The sequence below is a fragment of the Canis lupus genome, chromosome 3 (assembly GCF_003254725.2).
Source record: "Canis lupus dingo isolate Sandy chromosome 3, ASM325472v2, whole genome shotgun sequence".
In the NCBI taxonomy this organism is placed as follows: domain Eukaryota; kingdom Metazoa; phylum Chordata; class Mammalia; order Carnivora; family Canidae; genus Canis; species Canis lupus.
In genome coordinates this window covers 10429490-10448398 of record NC_064245.1, presented here as the reverse complement: position 1 = coordinate 10448398, position 18909 = coordinate 10429490, and the positions used below count along the sequence as shown (strand labels likewise).

General features: G+C 33.3%; 1 long non-coding RNA gene across 1 annotated transcript in view; it reads left to right on the top strand.

Moving 5' to 3' along the window:
* The window catches only part of LOC125754829 (uncharacterized), a 57898-nt gene that overhangs the window by 20977 nt on the left and 18012 nt on the right, over window positions 1–18909 (top strand). Inside the window, exon 2 of the long non-coding RNA XR_007409695.1 lies at window positions 7505–7583. This is a non-coding gene — a long non-coding RNA (uncharacterized LOC125754829). The remainder of the gene's footprint in view (window positions 1–7504; window positions 7584–18909) is intronic.

Below are 18909 nucleotides of genomic sequence, written 5' to 3'. Positions count from 1 at the left end.
AAGTCCTCACTTGAGGTATAGGCTTTACCTATGTCATTTTTGTTTCTCACATCTTAATCATCACTATAAGCCAAATTAAAATGAATGAAAACTCTGACTTGCTGCTGTAGTGATGGTGGTTAGGATGGGTTCTTTGTGCTAGTCTGGACACTTGCATGGAGAAGATGTAAAAATTAAGCGAGGCTTTTAAAAAATATGGCCTAAAATATTCTGGGAAGAGTCCTTACGATGCCTGGCCAGGTAATTTGAACCCTATGAAGTTTGCAGGTCTGCCCTCTAGGGATGGTGCCTGAGTTTTGATTCCTAAATGATAATATTTAACCATGACTTACCAAGGTTCTTTTTGCTTGATGTCAAATATAAGAGTAGAATTTGGTCTCTGTTATTCTGTTATTTCAGTTAAAATGAAACTTTCTTGGGGTGCCTGGGTGGCTCAGCGGTTGAGTGTCTTCGGCTCAGGACATGATCCCGGGAGTCCCAGGATCAAGCCCCACATCAGGCTCCCTGCATGGAGCCTGCTTCTCCCTCTGCCTGTGTCTCTGTCTCTGTCTCTCATGAATAAATAAAATCTTTTTTAAAAAATAAGAAACGTTCCTGAGCTAGTAACCAACTAAGATTTTTAGTTAGATTTCATTGATCTGGGAGGGCAAGAGAAAATATCTATATAGCACAAAGTGTGAATAATCTTATATATATATATATATATATATTTACTTAAACTTTTATATATTACTGACATATTTTTATTTATCTTCACACACATACATATTTAAACATTTATCTAACATATAAGGAATATAATCTTTTCATCATATTAAGTCCTAAAATGGCAAGGTCATGGGTGATTGTATTTTATTTTTCTTTTTGGTAAACCTTAAATCCATAGATAGATATAAAAGAAAATCCATGTTTGTACTAACTATAATTTTAAAATACTAGCATCTTACCATATTGCTTTATTTTATTTTTTTTTAATTTTTATTTATTTATGATAGTCACAGAGAGAGAAAGAGAGAGAGGCAGAGACACAGGCAGAGGGAGAAGCAGGCTCCATGCACCGGGAGCCCGACGTGGGATTCGATCCCGGGTCTCCAGGATCGCGCCCTGGGCCAAAGGCAGGCGCCAAACCGCTGCGCCACCCAGGGACCCCCCATATTGCTTTAAAATTTAATTTTCCTTTTTGGGGAAACCAGATAGAAACACAGGTGAATTTTCTCTCTTAGTTCCTCTCCTTAAACACATCATTTTGTCTTCTAAAGAAGCAAGTATTCTCCTCAATTTTATCTGTATCTATGCAGTTTATGTATTTGTATTTTTACTAATTATATATATAATTATATAATATATATATACACCCATCCATCCATTAGTATATGTGTGTATATATATATATGTGTGTGTGTGTGTATATATATATATATATATGTATATATATATATATATATCCATCAGCAGCATATAGCAGAAGCTCTATTAACCGGCCACTGATAAAACTATTCAGTGGTTTAGAAGATAATTTTCCTTACCTCTGTAAAATATATGACTTCCATAGAATATTGAATATTCACAGTTCATAATGTACTCCCTGCTAATGCTACTTCATTCACCAAATGGGTTGTAGGTTTAACAAAGCTCTGACATTTTTATCCGAAATCTGTTTAGACCATATATACTTCATTTGAATTTATTCAACTTAATTAAGTATTATGCAATGCAGGAAATGCAAATAAACAGATTTTTTCTACAATTAAATTTGAGGATTTGAAAAGTACCCCCCCCCAAAAAAAATTAGGACAAAAAAGACAACTTCATAAATTTGGGAGAATATATACAAATATAGAAGGAACTTACAATACACTTGATTGATGTGGAAATGGTTTTGAATTCTTGTTATAAAGAAAATAAACTGGATATTGTCTATAATGTTGTGTATTATATAATAGAAAAGAAACCTATGGGGAATTATACAATGGACTCATACTCAAAAAGCAAAAGCACTAAGCCCTAGAGTAAACTATTCATAAATAAACATATCTTTTAAAAGAAAAAAGAAAAAGTATATATATTTTTAATGATGCAACAAAGGATCTGTAATAGCCAATGTGAAAAAAGGCCTTTTATGTCATTTTATTGATTTGATACAATGATTCGTAATACACGTCTTTTAAATATTTTGCTATTATTATGCTTTTAGCAACCTATCCATGTTATAGTGTACAGATTTATCATGTATATGCATTATTCTTTTTATGCCATATATTAGTCATTTGTTCATATATGGATGTGTATTTATACTTTTAGTCACATGCAAGAGTTTCTCAGGAGCTCGTTAACTAACCAGCTTTTAGAATTTCTAAATTTGGTATTATATTTGTTAAAGTTTTTATTTTGGGGGGTGTGTTTAAAATATTCTCTTCTATTTTCAGTTTCTTAAACATTTCTATCATGAATGAATGATAAACTTCTAGAATTTTCTTGTTAAGTTTTCCCTTGTAAACCTTTCTTTTTTTTTTTTTTCAACCTTAACACTGATGCGTTCCTACATTTCTGAACTAACCTCTCCTTGGAGTATATTGGTTTCAGTTCACATGCTGGATTTTTTTGATTAATATATTTTTTAAATCAATAATATTAAACCCTATTTTTCTTTCTTACATTGCAAGCTAGTGGTTTATGATAGTCCTATCAGTCTTAAAAAATGACTTGAGTTTCCTTATATCTATTTCTTTTTTTTTGATTTGTTAGATTTTTAATAACATGGAAATCCCAATCAGCCCTTCAACAAAATTAAAATACAGAAAGTGAAATTAAAAGTATTCTACAATAAATGACTTTTATTAAAAAAAAAAAAAAAAGTAACTGCGAACATATAAACAAGCCTGCAGGTCACTACAGTACAGCTGGAAAGAAGATAGATACATTTTCCAATGTATCTATTGGCCAATGAATTCCATCATTTTCAAATAAATTCTTAATAAAACTCCACAGAGTTGGAAAGTTTTGCTGAAAATATTTCTGGACAAAAAAAACCCAAAAACCAAAAAGCCTCATGTAGGAAATCAAACTTTCCTTCGCATTTGGAAGTGTTAAGAGGAGTTCCAAGGGAACGCTGGTAATAGGTGAAAATGGTTCTTGTGTCACCAGTGTATGTATTCTTAAAACACAGCACAGCTCAGACATGACAAAGTTCTTTCTCAGTTGGCTGTTCCCTCAAGATAGGACTGCGATGGGAGGGGAAGAAACTAAAAGAATCCTAAAAAAGCCTATTTCTTTTGTGACTTACAGGGGTATTCGTTTAGAAGGATTTAGAAAATTCGACTTTTTAATTGTCTGAGCCATCTTTTTTTTTTTTTTTTTTTTTTGCTGTTTGTCAATTTGGACTATGTGTTCATTCTCTTCTATCTATTTAGTATAGTTAGGTTTTCTTGTTCGTTAATAAATTAACATCTTGATAATATCTGTTTTACCTCAGTTTTCAAAAAGCTGCTGGCATAATATTATGCCCAGTACTTCTTTTTTTTTTTTTGTCATTTATATTTTATCTGTTTCCATTTTCATTCCTAACATTATACTGACATTACATTGGAACATGTAATTTTATCAATTTTGCTTATAAAAAATTCACCTATCTTATTAATATTTCAGAGAAATAGTTTTGATTATAATGATTTTTGTAATTTTACTCACTTTCTATTCTGATCTTGCAGATGATTGATTTTCAGTCTCATATTCTGTTACATGTATTTACATCACAAGATTACATTCTCAATAGTTAGCAACATCCTTTAGTTTGACTTGTACTACTTTATTAATTTACTTAAAATATTTGTGTACTACCTATTTATCGACAGTAACCATTTTAGATACTTGTGCTATGTCAGTATTAAAACAGGAACAGAAGCAGCCCCTGCTCCTATAAAGTTCAAAGTATTTTTGTGGTGAGGGGCAGTAAAAGAATATAAAAAGAACATAAATAATAAAAATGCATGCTCATGTTAAAAAGGGAAGAGTGCCATCAAGGATATAAAACTCAGGTCAGGGTAAGAGAGTGGGAGAGAAGTGGTGATGCAATATCAGATAAGAAAGGTAGAACAGGCCTCATTGAAAAGGTGACATTTAAACAAAGACAAAAGAAAGTAAGAGTTAGCCAAGGGGAAATGTGACTTAAATGAATAGATGATAATTCTGGCTATTGTTAAGTAGATTAAAGGGACATAGGGAAGAATTAGAGATGCTTTGAGAGATAATGGTGTCTGTGAACAGCTGGTAGCAATAATGAGATTGGACATAACTTGTACATATTTTCTAAGTGAAGAATATAAGATTTGCTAATGGACTGGATAAAGTGTGACAGAGGAAAAGAGTACACAGTAATGACTCCAAAATATTTAACCAAATGGAAGGATGATTAGCCATCAATGGAGCAGTGATCTGTATGCAGAGCAAGAAAATATTTTAAATGTGGTCTTTTAATGTGTGAAGTATGGGAAAAGTTTCGCATATCTAACTTGAGGTGTGGAGTAGGTAATTGGGAATTTTTAGAGTTCAAGAGAGGTTTATGATGGAGAAATAAATTTGGAATTTGTCAACTTAACATCCTTTATAATTATTTTAATACCATCTCTATCTCCAAAGAACATAGCATAGAAAGAATAGAATACCAGTGGCAAAGCTCTAAAGAATTTAGGTAAGTTCAGGCAAAAAAGATTGAGATGGAACAACTCATGAGACAAGATAAATACAAGCAGAGTGTGGAGTTTTGGAAATAAAATGAAAAAAGTACATTGGGAGAAGAGTTATCAGTTGTATCAAAGGCCGTAGAAAGATTGAAATACAAGACATGTAAATGTGAAAACTCACCATTTGGATTGAGCACTGAGGTATCATCACTGACCTTCACAAGGACTTTTTGAGTCTGGTACTCTAGTATAAATCAGAGCTTAGGCCCATCAAAAACATGAAGAATGGGGGAAATCGTGGATTAAGGATTTTAAGAAGGTTAAAGAATTCTGGGTAGTGGGCACAACACCCAGTGAGTTCACAGAGAGGAGCTGGTAGTCTCAGATTAGGATACATGAAACTGAAATTATAGAGAAATTACAATAATTGACAATTGTAATTAACTCTGATATGACCATGGGAGTAGGTGGCTAAAGTAGGGATATGGACAAAATAATTAGTGGAACAAAGTTTAAAGGGCTCAATGGCTAGAGTGTAGGAAGGATGATCTCTGTATATATTGCAACTTGGAAGAATTCCTGCTGGAGTGGCCTATGAAAGGTAACAGTGAGACATTAGCTAAAATCATTAGAAAATGAAGAGTTATGTCCCAGGGCTAGGTGGATGATGATAGTAATGCGATATGGTGGTTAATATAGCTCATTGACCTGAGATTCAGAGCTGGAGATTTTAGGAAAAATGATTGTGTTTTGATGCACAACCAATGAATTAAAAATTTAGGACCATAAAAATGCAGCAAATATTTATTATTTCCGAATTTCTGTTGGTCGGGCATTTAAGAGTTGCATTGCTTCATGCTTCTGCCTTGGGAATCTCTGTTATGATATTGCAACTTTTATGTCAGCTTTGACTGGGGTCATCACGGTTTCTTTACTGAGCCTGGAAGGTTGACTTCTAAAATTGCTCACTCATATGATTAGCAAGTTGATGCTCGTGGGTGGAAGAAAATCTCAGTTACTCAAAATGTGGACTTCCTTATAGAGCTGGTGGGGAGTCTCCTCAGGACATGAAAACCAGATTCTGAGCAAGTGATTCAAAAGAAAAAGGGCAGAAACCTCGATGCCTTTTGTGATCTACTCTTAAAGTCACACTCTATCACTTCCCACAGGGTGGGAGAGGACTACGCAGAAGGGTGCATACCAAGAGATGAGGATTACTGGAAATTATATTCAAACATGGCTACCATAAAGGTGGCCATATGTTCTAAATGTGACTTTAGAAATAAAAGAATACCAAGTTCATTTCCAGAATAGTGTCATAAGGACACAGAAAAAAAAAGCCACTTCTGAGAAAAATAAACTCACCATTGAGAGAGACACTCTGAGGAATTCATGCACTAATTAGTATATCCAGGTGATAGCTTGATTGCAATTTGAACAAAATGAATGAAGGGACCATGCAGATAATATGTTGACAGTATAGGTGATTTTATGTGCAACATTCAATTTCAAGGACTAGAGTAATAAAATTTAAGAAGTGGACAGAAGACTGCAAAAGAATATACAATAGAGATGTACAGAGCTTTCCCGCATTAAGGTGTAGACACGGAAAGATAACCTGGCACTTTAGGAAATTCGCTCAGGTCTATCCTAAAAGACAGGACTAGAAGTTTCTGGGAGATGTGGACTTAATCCCAGTTGTTTTGGCTGAAGGGTTTCTGTTGCTCTTCTTGGAGTAAAGCTACTCTAGCTTTAAATTAGTGTGCTTTCTTTTGATGGACTGAATAGTGGGGAGGCTGGGGTGTTCCATCAGTATATGGGCCTCTCCCCCAACTGTGAAGGTATGATTAGAGGGTTTAGGGGAAGAAACATGCTCGAACTTCCATTTTTGTGTATTTCTAATTATTTTGTAATTTCTTTTGTGATTGCATTGTAACTGGAAGAACTTTTTAGAAGTGTTGGAGTTTCTAAAATGTAACAGGACAGAAGGAACGACTTTTTAAAATTAGTGATTTTTAATTGAATTATATTGATTTTAAAGAAAATTATTTATATGGTGGTATTTACTACTTTAGTAGTTTTTATTCACTTTTATTACTATTTCTTATAAATTTGCTTTTCTGTGTCCTAAAACGTGACCAAATTTTGGAAAAGTGTTGTGTTTGGTGGTGGTTGTGGGGTTATTAGTAACATGTTGCGATCTATCTCTATATGTTACCATATAAATGCATATATGTTGATCTATATAGACATATATAGACATTTTGTATTTCATGTTATATAATAAAAATTTAATATTTATAATATGTAGAATGTTAATATGTGTTCTATATATAAACTACATTACCTTTTAATCAGTGTCCTTAATACTTTTCTACTGGTTGATTCATTTGAGAAAAATTAATGTTAAATGTACTTTTATTTTTTGAATTCTAACAATTCATGCATTATAACTTTTAGTCTATTGTAAAAGGTATTTAGAGATACATGCTTTTTAGATCTTGATGAATGATTATAGTTTAGGTACTGCCTTTTATTTATATACTATTCTGTTTAAATTCCCATAATAGTATTATACTGCCTTTCTTTTAGACACCTGTCTGGAATTTTGTTTGGCCCATCCCTTGATTTTCTACCCTTTTGAATCGTTATGATTTAAGTAAGACTTTTTGAAAAGGTATATTGCTGTGATTTTTAAAATACATTACAAGAGTCTGTTTAAGTGATTTTTGAAACTTTACTATTACTAGTAGATGTGAAATTATTCTTCTCATGTATTCTGTATTTTCTATTGACTATTTTTTCTCCTTTTTGCTTTATTTTAGGCCAGTGGTTCTCAAGTGAGGCTATTTTTGGTTGTCACAGCGACACAACAGGCTGAGGTGTGCTACTAGCATCAGCTGGGTAAGTCCAGGGATGCTGCTAAATGTCATTGCTTAGCGCAACCCTACCCAACAAAGACCTACCTGGTTAAAAATGTCCATGCGCTAAGATTGAGAACACTTGTTTCAAATTATGTATTCTATAGTCTATTCATTTTATTTTACTTCTGTCAATATAACATAGACTTTTTTTCTTGTGACATAGACTTAAGATTATTTTAGTTATTAGTTAAAACAATCTTCAAAGGATGTTGAACTAATAGCCATATTTATTCTCCTCTAGTGCTAGAAAAAAGACATTTAGAAAGAAACTAATGTGGTTACTTTTCTCATATTTCGTATTGTTTTTAAATATTTATTTTTATATTTTTAATTACTCCATACTGAGTATTGTCAACATGTACAGAGTAGTCATGTATCTATATATTTGGCATTTATTTAAATATATATTATATACATCTGTTTATTAATTTAATATTAGTAATATTCATATTATACATATACACCCAGACGCCCACAGGTTTTTACCATTGTTTTTTACTTCTTATATCCCATTCTTTCTCTCTCAGTCTTATTTCCTGTCTTCTGAGTTACACCGTGAGTAGCTTTCAGTGGAGGTAGATGGATAGCAAATTATCTGGCTTTCATTAAATCAGTTTTGATCTCACATATTATTTAATAACTGTGCAGCTGGAATAAAATTATATTCGTGATTTCCCTTCAGCATTTGGGAGATTTTACTTTAAAGATTTTATTCATTTACTCATGAGAGAGATTGAGAGAGACAGGCAGAGGGAGAAGCAGGCTCCATGCATGGAGCCCGATGTGGGACTTGATCCCAGGATTCCAGGATCATGTCCCTGCGCCACCCAGAGATCCCCTGCACTTTGAAGATTTTATTTCAGTAAAATATGATTGCTGTGATTAGTGTGTTACTCCTTCATAGGTAATCTTATCATCAAATCTGACTTAGTTCCAACATCTTTTTTGCTTGCTAAGTCAGTCATTTTGATTGTGTGTCTTAGCATTAATTAGCTTTGACTCCTGTTTGAGACCAATTAGGGTTTTGTGGTTACTTAGTTGGATAACACATATTTTACACTAATTCTGAAAAATTATTGGTATTGTCTTGTTAAATGGCATATTCTTTAATTGGCTGTAAGTTTATGAAATCATTATTAGAAGCTTAATAGACCATTTTTTTTATCCTCTAATTCAAATTCTATTCTGTATTTTCTATCTTGCAATTTTCTTTGGAGAATTATATTTTTGAGTATATGCTTGAATTCAGTTTTCACTTCATCTGTCTAGTTTGAACTTTTAATTCTTCATTAATTATATTTTTATCTTAAAGATTCTGATTTTTGGAATCATACAGATTGGAATGTCTGTCTCTAGCTTCATCAGATATATTTATTTTAATTTTTATAACTTCTTTTTCCTTTATATATTCTCTACATTCTTACCAATTTTTACCTGATAGTCACAAGATGGCTACTCAATATCCAGCATCAGTGTTCTAACTAAGAAGAGAAATCAAGTTCCAAAATCTGAATGAGGTCTTTTTAAAAGATTTATTGGAATTCCTACCCAGTTGTGCCCCTAGTTACAGCAGGGAAAAAAAGGAGCTGTGGTTCATTTCAGTAACTTTTCTCAGAAAAGGAGGCCCCAGGAAACCATTCAAGAGTTTAGAAAACTATATGTATGAGTTTAATGGGTAAACTGCTGCAGCCATTAAGGTGCAGATCTCTTTGGCAGCCTTTAATAGGAGCATAGCTTTCTTTTAGCCTCCAGCTCTCACCTCACTGCTTCTATTACATTCAGACCAAAGCATATTTCTCAGGCTCCAAGACCTTGCTCCTTCAAGGCTGCTCCCAGCCAAAGATTGAGCCTGATAGGGAGTACTAGATCCATTTGATTTCTGCCCATTTCAGGACTGATCAATGGGCAGCTCATTGGCCAGGTCAAATTTTTCTCAGAACTGGGGTGTAGACTGATACATTTCCCACCCATTCCTTCTTTTAACACTTGTTAAACGTGCATCATGATCTGAAGGCTCTCCATCCCTACTCCTTTCCCCATGGTTGGCCATCTGCTTTCATCTTGGAGTATGTGAAGGCACTTTCATTTAGTTTGCGGATATGCTGTATAGGAGATTTTGTTGGCTCTATTTAGTCGACTTAATGGGAATTTGGAAAGACCAAAATCTGTGCTGCCACCACTGCCATCATATTTCCTAAACTCCATCATTAAACATTTACAGGTAAAGATCTAAATTTTATTTATATTTTCAAAATATATTATCGATATATATATAGGTTATATATGTTATATATATAATATCTGTATTTTAAATAAATACTAAGGTAGGTATAGAACTTCTTAGTTATTCATTTATTTTAGGACACATAGTGAAAATGTGGATTCTAGAAGTTACTTCTAAGCACAACTATAAGCAAAGAACAGAGAAACTGAGTTCAGAAAAGTTGACAGTATAATTGTAACAGTACAGGCAATTTTATCCTATTTAGTAGGCTGAATTTATATATAAAGCATTTTTTAAGGCTTTTTCCTCAGAGCTGATTAAAAAAAAGATAAATAAGAGTAGAGGACTTGTAATATATTTATCTTTTATTCTAGGAATAAAAGCTCACTGTAGTGTTAATCTATGAGTTATTATATATTAACCTTATCACCTCCACAAGAAAGTGAACTTTTCTTATATCCAGCAAACTAACAATTCTTAAAGTGAAGATAAATATTAAGATTTTAGTACAAAGACTATCAGACATTCTTTATCTTAGCAAATTAAACGTAGGATATTCACTTGGCATGTATATTTTGTAGAAAGAAAGAGAATAGGTATATTCAATTGGAAATTCTTTACCATGGCACACAGTTCTGACATAAAAGGAAATGGCATTGTAAAAATTAAAGTCATTTTGTCTGAGAGAAGTAAAACAGAGGAAATTTCTAAGTAACAGAAAGCAGTTAAAGCTGTCCTTAGAGAACTGTAACTTACATAACTGTAAGTTACACTTAAAAGAGAGATAATAATTTGTGTAGACATTGAGTTTGGCAGAGCTATGGGGATAATATCTTTTTCAGTATCAAATATTATTTCATTTTTGATGCTAAGTCTTTCTTGCAATATTAACTTTTTATACTATTTTTTCCTCCATGACCTTGACCAACATGTGGGAAATAATCAGCCCCATCTTCCTAGGTCTTGAAGGGTTTGGTAACTTATGTTGAAGAGATTTCAGTGCATAAATGTCCTCATTGCTGCTTAAAAGCTGTATCCTCCTTAAAAAAACAAAAACAAAAGTGAATGTTATGTTAGACAGATGTGAAATCATCCAAAACTACGAGTTATTTTAGTCTGCAGAATATTTTAGATTGCAACAAAAAAGGCTAGTTTCTATTTCTATCCAATGGGATTTTGTGAGATGGAATTTTTGTGTGACCAAATTCATAGTGGTTTATGAGGCAAAGGCAGGGTAGCCTGAGACCTAATCTTATTTTCCCTACATTTAACACATTTATTTTTAGAATTATATTTAAATATTTTTCCCCAACACTCAAGCTGTTAAATATGTTTGTCATGTGGCTGGTCACTAATTATATTCATATTTGATTACCAAATTGCTCATATCTTTAGATAATGTTTTTTTTTTAAGTAGATTTGGGGAATCCTTGCTTTCTCCAGTATACTAGGTACACTGTTGACAGCTTAATTTTGAAATGAAAATAAGTGCTTGATCCTTCATCACTTTGGCTTTACAACCAATGCAACTTCTATCTTACCACTCTAGTAAGATTCTAGAAGAGGCTCTTCCATCCTTCCTAGGAAGCAGTAAATTCATTTTTTCTTAGTCACTATTAGAAGTAGGCCACCCCTCTACCCCTCAACACTTCAGACAGGAAAAGGGATCAGGAGAATTTCTGGGTAATACCATTAAATATTCCACTATTTCCTCTTTCCCACCTCACGAACAAAACATGCCATCAAAGCCATTTTGAGTGATGTCACTAAAGGGCAGAGTTACAGTGAAGCTAATGAAACTTAAACTTCAAGATCCTACAGATGTGTCTACAATGACATACATTTTTGACGATTTGCAATAGTAAGATTTTTCTGTTCTCATTCTCTAAAATGGCCTTTGGCAAATGCCCAGTGCTTATAAACAGAGGAAGGATGAATCTAAAATAATCATAAAACTTTAGAACTTGGTGGAGATTTATGGGTTAGCTACTTCAATTCCTTTCTACTCAAGATGTAAGAATTAAGGCCCAGAGAAGTTCGTCTACATGGCTCAAGTCACCAACATTGTTAGCTGCAAAACCAGTACTAAAGTTCCAGTGTCTAAATCCTCAACTAGTCTTCTTTTGCATGTATTACTCTACTCCTTAAGAATATGAGTATTAGGTTTTGTTGATACAGTAGAGGGTAAATGCTTTAGAGTTGAGTTAAAGGAAATGCTCAACTTTTAAACTTAGCGGGTCCTGTTTGTGGGCTTTCAGGGAAGTTATTACTTTAACATTTACCGAGATCAAAATGACTCCAAGAAACCTCAAAGCAGGGCTCTTTTTCTGCCCTGAGCACATGTTGTACATCTGCTTTAAATAAATAAATTAATTAAATTAAATCAAGCAACCAACCACCAAAAAGGAGCATTCTAAACATAAAGATAAGAAAAACAAAACAAAAACCTCCTTCCCTGCTCCCTCTAGATTAAAATCATGCAGCTTGCACATAGTAAAAACATAAGATAAGATCTCTAACTTTCTGGAATGTCCTTGTCATGATGATTTCTCACTCTTTGTAAAACACACAGATAACCCGTACCAAATGTTCCTTCCTTGGAGCGCTCTCTTCTTTGGGAAGACTTGTATCCCAGACAGATGTCCTAACTTGGGCTCCAATAAAACATTTTCCCCTTTTCTTTAAATTTTTTTTTAATTTATTTTGTGTCAACAAGGTAGATGAAGATATAATTCTAGTTCTGACACACTTGCTGGTTGAGAAATTCTCATTTTTTTTCCCATGTATTGGATGACATCTGATTGAAAGGATTGTCATGGACAGTATGTGGGAACTTTCTAAGAAAGTGATACACTGCCCAAGTAGCAACAATGCTGTGAGGTTCTGTAAAATCTCTGCATACATATTGTAAATTTGAAATTATTTTAAAATAACGAATGAAAGACAAACAAATGTAGAGCTAACAGCCAGTTCCCAATAGCCTAAGGAGGTCTCCACAAAGAATTTTCCCTCGCTTCATCTTTTTAAGTCATATGAGTATGACCACTAGTGGGATACATTTAAAATGAAATTTCACTAATGTACTACACCTGACTAAAGAAAGTTTCTACTAAATCAGGAGTATTCCTATTTTGAAGACATTGAAAACATTTCTTGCTCTGTCTCTCTCTCTATATATATTTTTTGCATTGGTATATTTAATGGGATTATGTTAGCTCTTGATCCATTAGTTACAACCATTAATGTTTATATTTATATTCTCTCTCTCTATATATATATAACAACATTTATATTATCAACTATATATATAATTATATATATTATTTATATATATATATATATGCATACTATAAAATTATAAGTAATTTCAATTGGGGTACCTGGTGGCTCAGTGGTTGAGGGTCTGACACCTTCAGTTCAGGGACCCCCCTGGGGTCCTGGGATGGAGTCCCACATCGGGCACCCTACAGGGAACCTGCTTCTCCCTCTTCCTATGTCTCTGCCTCTCTCTCTGTGTCTCTCTGAATAAAAAAATAAAATCTTGAAAAAAAATTATTTTGTTATAATATTAAAAGCCCCTAAATAAACCCAGATTTCAAAATTCGAAACTAAAGCAGAATTCTTATTTAAATTTGTAATTAATAAGTATTTACTATATTTGAATTGCTAAATAAAAGCTTCATACTATATTTAAAGTTTCATACTATATTAAATACTTAATATTTTCATAGTTACTTGAGAAAAAAGGAAAATAGGAAGAAGAAAAGGCTATTAGAGATTCAGAAGACATAATAATAGAAAAGAATTAACATAATGAGATATAATCTTTGGATCTCTTCACTAAAGTTGGATTTAGCCTTTAAATTATATGAGATCATGAAATATATTGCAAATAATGATGAAAGGTACAGTAAGTCATGACTAGGGATTATAAATGGGCACATGTATCAAACATGAACAATGTTGTCTAAAAGTTCTATCAGAAACTACATCTTGAAAGCTAGATAAAATATTATTTAAAAGGTAATAGCAAAGAAAAATGATGAAAGGAAAATTGGACAGACTAAATTAAGAAATTGCTCTTATTATCAGTTGTTGTTCCTAATGCAGTACTTTTGAAAATCCATCTTCTTTTTGTAAGGAAGAAGCTGAGCAAATAATCTCTTAGTTTTTAAAATGTGATTAGATTAAGGATTACATAGTGGGCTTTGAAATCACCCACAACTCTGTTGTTAGATTGAGTATTCCAGGATTCTCAAACAGATCCAAGTGATGGATGGTGTCTTTTGGGTTATCTATTTCTTTATTGATTCTGGTTACTTGTTCTGTCAATTTCTGAGAGAGGAATAATGATGTCTCAAGTGACAGTTACAAATTTATCTATTCTTTCATTTCAATCCATTATTTCCCTGTGTATTTTGATGCTCTGATGACATATGCATACAAATTTAGGATTCGTAAGTCTTTGGGGTAAAATTTGCCCTTTTTATCATTCTGAATTGTTCCCATCTATCCCTGAAAATATTTTTTTTTACTAAAAATATTTCTTTTACTGAAGTGTAATTAGTCTGAAATTAATATAGATCTATTTTGGTTAATACTTGATTGCATTTTTCTCCATCCTTTTATCATAATCTATTCATGTGTTATATTTGCAGTGGATTTCTTACTGACAACATATAGTTGAATCATTTTTTTATGTAAAATTCTCTTAACTAATGGGTTTAGATCATTGAAATTCCCAGTGATTACTGATGCGGTTGGATTATCAAGTAGCATCTTGTTAGCTGTTTTCTATCTTCTCCATTTGGTCCTTTCTTGTTCCTTTTTTTCTCTTTTTATGCCTTTTTTGGCTTTAATTTAGCAGTTTATAATTGAGTCCCTTTAATTTAATATTATTTAAGCATATTTTTTTTTAATTTTTATTTATTTATGATAGTCACACGGAGAGAGAGAGAGAGAGGCAGAGACATAGGCAGAGGGAGAAGCAGGCTCCATGCACTGGGAGCCCGATGTGGGATTCGATTCCGGGTCTCCAGGATCGCGCCCTGGGCCAAAGGCAGGCGCTAAACCACTGTGCCACCCAGGGATCCCTTAAGCATATATTTTTTTTTACTAGTTCTGGGTTTTAAACATACATTTAAATCCTGTAGCATATTACCATCTCATGTTCAGTCTAAAAATTTTTTAGTTGTGTAAAACGTATGCCCTCTGCCATCCTTTGTACCATCATCATCCTGAATTTTATTTTTTAAACAGCTAACATATAATTTGGCCTATTTTTCATCAGTTATGTTTTAGAAAAACTGTGAATAAGAAAAACTGTATTTACTTCTATTTTTTTAACATTCTTCACATATTACTGACTAATTTGCTGATTGATCTCATGCCTTTTTCCTAAAGACCTTTCTCTAACATTTCTTGCACACAAGGTCTTATAGCAATGGATTCCTTTAGTTTTCATTTCCCTGAAAGTATTTATTTCTCCTTAAGCTCTGAAGAGTGTTTTCACTGTTTATAGAATACTGTATTGAGAGTTTTATTTTTTCTTTCAGCACATCAAAGGTACCACTCTTGTCTTGTTTGCATAATTTCGGATGAAAAGATGGCTGTAATTCTTAACCCTTGTCTGTTTGTAAATAGTATTTTTTCTTGTTTTGGCAGAGCTCTTAACATTTTCTCTTTGCCATTAGTTGCCACTGGTTTTCAGTGGATAAATATGCATAATTTTGTTGTTTCTTAGATTTGTGGTTTAGTGTTTAATTTTTAAAGTCCTCAGTATTTTCTTCTTTTTTTTTTATTTTTTAAGATTTTATTTATTTATTCATGAGAGACACAGAGAGAGATAGGCAGAGACACAGGCAGAGGGAGAAGCAGGCTCCATGCAACCAGCCGGATGTGGGACTCGATCACGGGTCTCCAGGCCCAGGCCCTGGGCTGAAGGCGGTGCTAACCCGCTGAGCCACCGGGTCTGCCCTATTTCTTCTTCTATACTATTTTCTGTTTATTCTACTTTTAAGATTCTGATGACACGTAGGTTGAAATCTGACATTGTCACAGTGAAAATAACTGCTAGAGGGAGAAATACTGATTATCTCTGACCAAATATTAATTTAAAAAAAACTATGTGTGATTAGGAGTGGATTACAATACAAGCTTTTTGATATTATAAGTAACCAAATGAGTTATCCTTGTCATTTTGTATCAATGATAATGCATTTACTAAGAATTTCTCACGAGACATAAAACAGAAGTCCAGAGATAGAGTTCTAGACCAAATCAGACCATCAGAGTTGCTATTCGGAACTCAGATTTCAGCCTCCTTAAATGTTAGCTTGATTTCTAGGCTTTTTTCCCATTATTTCAAATCGTGGGCATCTCTCGTTTAGCTGAAGAGATGAATGTATATTATCATTTTTTTTTTTTTTTAATTTAGGGACTAGGGCCTTTTCTTTCTTTCTTTCTTTTTTTTTTTTTTTTTAGAGATTTTATTTATTTATTCATGAGAGTCAGAGAGAGGCAGAACATAGACAGGGAGAAGCAGGCTCCCTATAGGGAGCCCGATGTGGGACTTGATCCCGGGACCAGGATCGCCCTGAGTCAAAGGCAGACACTCAACCTCTGAGCCACCCAGGCGTCCCAGGAAATAGTGCCTTTTCCATAAATTATCCCCTGAGCAAACTTTTTCTTTGTATTGATCAATCAAAACTGACTAAACTATCTGTTTGCTCACACTGACAGAGGGTAGGAAAGCTAATGTCTGATATTAACAGCTTTTATAGTAAAAATCAGGCAGGAAAATATGTAGATTGGAGGTTTTTTAATTATGTAGGTGTTGGTATTACCAAACTCACTTTTCCCCAAAATATCTTGCAATGGAAGAGACATATAAAATATATAATATTTAACTTCTCAAATCACAATTTCAAATTAAGATTGCATGTCCCTGTAATCCAAGGCATTTGTTTTCAACACCTCAGTGACACCATCCTGGTTCACGCCATGGAGATGTCTCAATAATCGTGCTCTCAGTTCCAAACCATAAAACCTATTCTCTATGTTCTCATTTTATGGTATGGGACTAGGATTATATTTTATGTCTGTCCTTCCCTTGATAAAATGCAAGCTGACTAGGGTAGGGATATTTGGAATTTTTTTATTATGTATTTTAATAATAAGAATAATAACTGGAACCTATAATTATAAATGTTTGTTTTACAGAAAAAATATATTTAGAAAAAAAATTCTAATTTTAGATATACATACATATACGTAAAAGATATGTGAAGGGAGCTATGTAAAAATGCTACCTAAGGATAAAAAGGAAAAAATACAAATGTCAGATAAATTCCTTTTGGAGACAGACCTTTAAGGAAAAGGTGTTTGCAGGGCACCTGGGTGGCTCAGTGGTTGAGGGTCTGCCTTTGGCTCAGGTCATGATCCTGGGATCCTGGGATAGAGTCCCACATCGGGCTGCCTGTGGGGAGCCTGCTTCTCCCTCTACCCGTGTCTCTGCCTCCCTCTGAGTGTCTCTCTTGAATAAATACATAAAATCCTTCTTTTTTAAAAAATATATTGCATTCAAGTTTGTTGTACAATGGAAAAGTGTAAAAAGAAAATTAATTTTTAGAAGATATAATGAAATACAAAGGGATTATGGCAAATTAGTAAACTAAGCTGTGAGAAAAACATCAATGCTCAACAAAGGAAACAATTTGGTAACAGGAAAAGTATGAAATAATTATAGTTAATGCAAAGGAAAAGGACAAATAGAGGAAGTAAAAATTATCAAGACAATAATAGCAACTTAATATAAAAAAAATTGCAAACCACTTAAAAATAATTTTACAACAGAAAAATCCAACCACTTAATGGAACAATAAAAAAATTTGCAGAATCTCAGAAACCTAAAATTTTAATCCAGTGGACAAAAGTGCTCCTCTACAATTGTCATAATATAACTGACACTGACAAAAATACTTGGCACGTTTGAGTTTTAAACATACATATCTTTTTAGGCATTCTGTCAAAAAAAAAAAAAAAAATCCCCTAACCACCGTAAAAGGAAGACTTCCTTCAGATTTTGTCCCAGAATTGTGCAAGTTCAAAGCAGAGAAGTATTTCTAAATTTCCAATGAAAATAAATGATGGAGTGATAGCTGTGAAAATGATGGGTTAAAGACACTCCAAAAAAGCAATAAAAGCAGTCAGAAACTGTCAGAATCAAATTCCTCAGAACTCTGAAAATTAACCAAAGATTTCCACAATGAAGTAGCATTTTATCAAGAAAAATGGCTGAGTCTCAGCATCAACAGGATGCTTTGTGGTATTTAATTTGCTCTGGTTTCATCCACCACTCTACATACAACTCAGCAGTAGCCTTGAAAAGATAATAGGCCATATTCCTTGTATCAGAGAAGCAAAATAGCAGTGTAGTTCTTTCTAAACTTTATTTCCAAAGAATACAAAGAATAGTAATTACTTGACCTGAGTAGTGGTTCTACTCTACTCAAATAGCCTACTTTAATTTCACCTCACTTGAACTTGCTGAGTGCTAAAAGCTTCTCCCCAAAAGGTATTTGTCAAATGTTTAACATCCTGACTGCCTAAAATGATTTATAAGAGTTGGGGAAGACAAGAGATTAACCAAAATCTTAAAAGGGAGAGGTGAAGAATGAGATGTCAATAGGGGGTCTAAAAATTTCTGACATATTCCTAGGAAGCATCATTCATTCATAGAGTTGTGCGTATATTCAGGAAAAAAGCATGAGAACATATATAAGGTCTTACTTCTGATATTCCCTGAGGCTCTGCACAGCAGGAAATGAAGGCTACATTTGGGTTTAAAATTTCTGGTTGTGTTCCCTAACAGTCACAACAGTCCCTCAGCAAAGTGTGGGAAGCTTACTTTTCTAGCAATTTTTAAAAATCCCTATTTAGTTATTACCTGATCACTAAGCTAACTAAATAGAAATTTTAATGGACATAGATTATAAAGAAACAGACATTAAAATTTGTTCAGAAATGCCATTAACAAAATAACAAAAGCAATCAGCACTAATAACAAACTCTGGGTAGGAGG